Source organism: Limulus polyphemus, unplaced genomic scaffold, assembly GCF_000517525.1.
Source record: "Limulus polyphemus unplaced genomic scaffold, Limulus_polyphemus-2.1.2 Scaffold11655, whole genome shotgun sequence".
Lineage (NCBI taxonomy): Eukaryota > Metazoa > Arthropoda > Merostomata > Xiphosura > Limulidae > Limulus > Limulus polyphemus.
In genome coordinates, this window is record NW_013677265.1 from 10,486 (window position 1) to 15,989 (window position 5,504).

General features: G+C 35.9%; 1 long non-coding RNA gene across 1 annotated transcript in view; it reads left to right on the top strand.

Annotated features, from left to right (window-relative positions):
• Window positions 1–4,230, top strand: part of LOC111083857 — a 6,350-nt gene extending 2,120 nt beyond the window's left edge. The window contains exon 3 of the long non-coding RNA XR_002609284.1: window positions 4,139–4,230. This is a non-coding gene — a long non-coding RNA (uncharacterized LOC111083857). The remainder of the gene's footprint in view (window positions 1–4,138) is intronic.
• The last annotated feature ends 1,274 nt before the right edge of the window (window positions 4,231–5,504 follow it).

Here is a 5,504-nt window from a genome sequence, read left to right on the forward strand (position 1 = left end):
TTTTTTTTTTTTTTTCAAAAACAGGTTCCAGTTCTTACTGATGCATGTAGATAAAAGTCTTTAATACAGTTAGGTAACACAGATTCCGATAAAGATACTATAGAAATCGCTTGTTGGTTAGTTTTAAAGATGTTCTAGCTTCTTTTTTATCTTATCTGATGTTATTTCATCATTTTAGGTAATTTGTTTATGTTGATTGATACATGTTTCTTTGTTGAATTTTGCTAAGCCTATAACAAAGGTTTTGTTTCTTTTGAATTTCACATACAGCTTCACGAGGGCTATCTGTGCTGAGCCGTCCCTAATACACAAGTGTTTGATTAGAAGGAAGGAAGCTAATTAACACCACCCACTGCCAACTCTTGGGCTACTCTTTTACGAACGAAAAGTGGGATTGACTGATGAATTATAACGAACCCACGGTTGAAAGGGCATCCTAACCACCAAGCCATGATTAATATTACAGACTGGATAATTTGATTGATACTATTACAGTGTAGTTTGGATAATGTAAGACCTTAAAGTTTAGTGCTAAGCCTAATGAGGTTTTTTCAATACTTGGAAAACTTTCTAACGACAAGACATATCCTTGTGTTACATGACCCTACCAGGACAAGACATATCCTTGTGTTACATGACCCTACCAGGACAAGACATATCCTTGTGTTACATGACCCTACTAGGACAAGACATATCCTTGTGTTACATGACCCTACCAGGACAAGACATATCCTTGTGTTACATGACCCTACCAGGACAAGACATATCCTTGTGTTACATGACCCTATATAACATGGGAAACAGCATGACCTCAAAACATTTCGTATATGTTACTGGCAAGGTATTTGAGTTATCTTCAATCATCTCTATTTTCATTTTCTATTTGTTTGTGTGTAGGGTTATTGGTGAGAAGCTGAGTTTCCCAAAACTGGTTTGATTCAGTGATGGGTGTCGGCGAATCAAAGAAAAAATAGACTTCCAGTTTGTGTTTTTCTCGCTAAACTTTTAAAGTTTTCGGGATGAATAAATACATTTTACTGGCCTCACATTTTGGGTGGTTTTACCACACTGTAGGTACGATATATACATTAATTCCCACTCTCTGACTTTACTGTAATTTTTACCTTTCTCTTTGTCTAGAATTATCATTCAAAGCTAAACTAGCACTATCTGCGCATAACTAACCCTAATTATGAACTGATACACTAGAGACAAGGAAGCTAGCAAACAAAATCCACCTGGAACTCTTGGGTCGATCTTCTCTGAACGAATATTGAGGGTTTGACCACCACTCTTGTAGCGTACCCACGGCCCCAAAGTGAGGAGCGAGTCTTTTGCAGGAACGATAGGCGAATCATGACCTCCTAAATGCACTGCCCAAACACACTTACCCCTAGGCCATACTCGACTCCTTTACCTTATCAACTCAGTTTATGAACAGTATTAAGGAGTAAATTTTCTTGCTACACGTTGTCAAATGAAAACAAAAAAATACTTTTTATGTCATTATTCCATTCTTTGCCGTGTGTGCTGACACATATAGAACATGTCCTACCGTGTGTGCTGACATATATAGAACATGTCCTGCCGTGTGTGCTGACATATATAGAACATGTCCTGCCGTGTGTGCTGACACTAGGACATATTCTATATATGTCAGCACACACGGCAAGACATATTCTATATATGTCAGCACACACGGTAGGACATATTCTATATATGTGTCAGCACACACGGTAGGACATATTCTGTATATGTCAGCACACACGGTAGGACATATTCTATATATGTCAGCACACACGGGAAATTATAAGTTAAAACTCTTCAATAACAGTATGAGAAAGTTATTGTATACAGGACATATTCTATATATGTCAGCACACACGGTAGGACATATTCTATATCTGTTATAGTTACACACTAATGGAATAGAGGTTCGTAATAGAAGTCTGTTGTAGTTACACATTGACGGAATAAAGATCCGTGATAGAAGTCTGTTATAGTTACACATTGACGGAATAAAGATCAGTGATCGAAGTCTGTTATAGTTACACACTAATGGAATAGAGGTTCGTAATAGAAGTCTGTTGTAGTTACACATTGACGAAATAAAGATCCGAATTGTAAGTGTGTTGTACTTACACAGGGTAGATTCTGAAAGTTTTGTGTGATCTGTTAAGCTCTGATCAGATTATTGGCATGCAGGATGAAACTAAACCAACACATTACGAACCTCTATTCCGTTAGTGTGTAACTACAACAGACTTCCATTACGAACCTCTATTCCGTTAGTGTGTAACTAAGAAGTCTGTTATAGTTACACACTAATGGAATAGAGGTTCGTAATGGAAGTATGTTGTAGTTACACACTAATGGAATAGAGGTTCGTAATAGAGGTCTGTTGTAGTTACACATTGACGGAATAAAGATCCGTAATGAAAGTATGTTATAGTTACACACTAACGGAATAGAGGTTCGTAATAGAGGTCTGTTGTAGTTACACACTGACGGAATAATGATCCGTAATGAAATTATGTTGTAGTTACACATTGACGGAATAAAGGTCCGTGATAGAAGTCTGTTAAAATAAACCACATACAAAATTACAAATCATAGAACCACTCGAGAAAGTCAGCAGAGCAGATACAAAGAATTCCCAAAACCACAAATTTCTCAATCTCACTGACTGATTGACATGGTTGAACTCTTCTTGCTGTGTAACAAACAGACTTATCATAGTTATAAGTGCGCGAAATAGAACAATAGCACGTGCTAGTGCTAGAGTGTTTCGATATTAAACACCCCCCACAAAGAAGAGCTATTTGACGTGCATCAGGTGATACCTTGAACAGAGACGCCATTTTAAAATACATACGTCCGCTCGCTCACTCAGATATACTGAATAAGTAAGTCCATGCTTACTTAATTTTTTTATGTGCATCACATTATACCTTATGGGTGCATACAAAAGTGTGTATATGTTTCTTCTACCTTTATATACACAGTAACGAATCCATGACGTTGATACATAGAAACATCTTAAGATTTTTTTATCTTTGTATTTTAGTCCACCTATATAGGTAATGTACGAAATCCTGTTGTCTTCTCATGGAATTGTAAAAGAAGGGACAAGAACAAAGAAAAACAAACAAATTATGGGTCCACACGAATGTCTGATTCTTCTGATGTCGTATAAACAGACTTTACAGTACACGTATTGCCTCCAATAATTCGATTCGCAGAAACCTCTAGTCATTTTATGATAAGCATGACTAAGTTTGATAATTTAGTCCACCTGGCTTGGACACGCCTCCTTGTGAAGTTGTACAGATAAATTTTTATTACATCATGCCCTTTCCTACCTTGTGTCCTCACTTTTTTGGTACACCTATTCCTACATTTTAATTTTTTAAATATTTTTTTTCCACTTGTAGAAATATAAAATGATATTCCTTCGTGATGTGTTTCTTTTATTAGTATCGTATCAAAACTAAAACAGATCATTGTATTTTTGTTTAGCTACTTACAGAACAAAGTCATGTTTCCTCTCGTATGTAAGGTCGGCGTGACCAAGTGGTTAGCGTGATCAGACTTTCACACAGAAGATTCACGGTTCAAAACATGTTGCCGTAAAAGAAAAAAAAACAACAACAAAAAACTCCGCAATTTGGATCCAACGGTCAAGTTCCTCTAGTCACAAGCCCAAGAGCCGGCGGTGGGTACCTTTGACTGTAGCTGCCTTCCCTCTAGTCTATCAGCTCAAAATCAGAGACAGCAATGCGCAGATAGCCGTTTGTGTAGCTCTGCGCATATAATCTGCATCAATCGTCGGCTAGTAGCTCTGCGCATAGACTCTGCATCAATCGTCGGCTAGTAGCTACTAAACTGGAACTGTAGGTTTAGTAGAACCACTAAACTGTTTCTTAAGAGCTAAATGTTTTATGAAATAAATCTCCACAAACATTAAATTGCAATATTATGTAATAACAGAGGAAATAAATGGTGCATATTTTAAAGACCAAGCTTAACTGAAAACTGTATATTTAAGATTTTTTAACGAAAGCAGATTGCTTATTTGTTTCTTTTATAACAAAAAAAAAAGATTAATGAATAAAATTATAATTTTGTTTTACTTCAGAAAAGAGTAAATTTATGCTCGGATATATCCAGTCTGCTGATCTCTCAAAGTTCAACGGCATTATATCCGTATCCGGAGATGGTCTCCTCTACGAGGTAATCCGGTATTATATTAGTATTTCACTTTGATTAGGGTTAACAATATTTAGTGACCTATAATAAGTTTATCTTGTTAATTATCTTTATTTAACAACCTTAAAAGTAATATGTATCATTCCATTGTCATACCTTCACTCTCTTGATGGAATAGAGGTTCGTAATGGAAGTCTGTTGTAGTTACACATTGACGGAATAAAGATCCGTGATAGAAGTCTGTTATAGTTACACACTAATGGAATAGAGGTTCGTAATAGAAGTCTGTTGTAGTTACACACTAATGGAATAGAGGTTCGTAATAGAAGTCTGTTGTAGTTACACACTAATATCACCTGAGGGGGTCTTTCAGATACTTTTGAAGATCTATTATTTGGTTGTTAAAGGTTTATTTATCACCTGAGGGGGTCTTTCAGATACTTTTGAAGATCTATTATTTGGAAAACAGAAAAACAAGTGATGAATTTCATCAGAAGTGTTTCAATCTAAATCATGTCGAAAACGTTAAAAAATTATCAACTAAAAAACGAACTTGGAAAAAAACCGTTATAAGCTGTTTTGCAAAACGTGTACTAAGAAAGCCGTTTGGATGAAAGTTGACACTTTTTTTATCCTTTCTTACTATGCCCTTAATTCTGAGTTCAATCTCTGTGGTGGCGACAGCACAGGTAGTCCACTGTGCAAACATGCGTTTAACAACAAATATTTTTTCTTAGAGCGTTTATAACCATTTTCATATTTTCGTACACTATTACTCCATTAGTTTGCTAATGGTATTAAATAACATAAGTTGTGAAGTTTATTGAAGGTTACTTACGGAGAAATAATGTATCCAAATTACCATAAGTACGGTAGTACTTATGGTAGTAATGAGGCGGATACACAATACGTGCAACATAAGCTATTTACTCATATAAACCTCTAACAACCAAATAATAGATCTTCAAAAGTATCTGAAAGACCCCCTCAGATGATAAATAAACCTTTAACAACCAAATAATAGATCTTCAAAAGTATCTGAAAGACCCCCTCAGGTGATATATAAACCTTTAACAACCAAATAATAGATCTTCAAAAGTATCTGAAAGACCCCCTCAAGTGATAAATAAACCTTTGACAACCAGTGGTACATTAGTAGTAGCAGGTCAATATTAGCACACTTCCCAGTGGTACATTAGTAGTAGCAGGTCAATATTAGCACACTTCCCAGTGGTACATTAGTAGTAGCAGGTCAACATTAGCATATTTACCAGTGGTACATTAGTAGTAGCAGG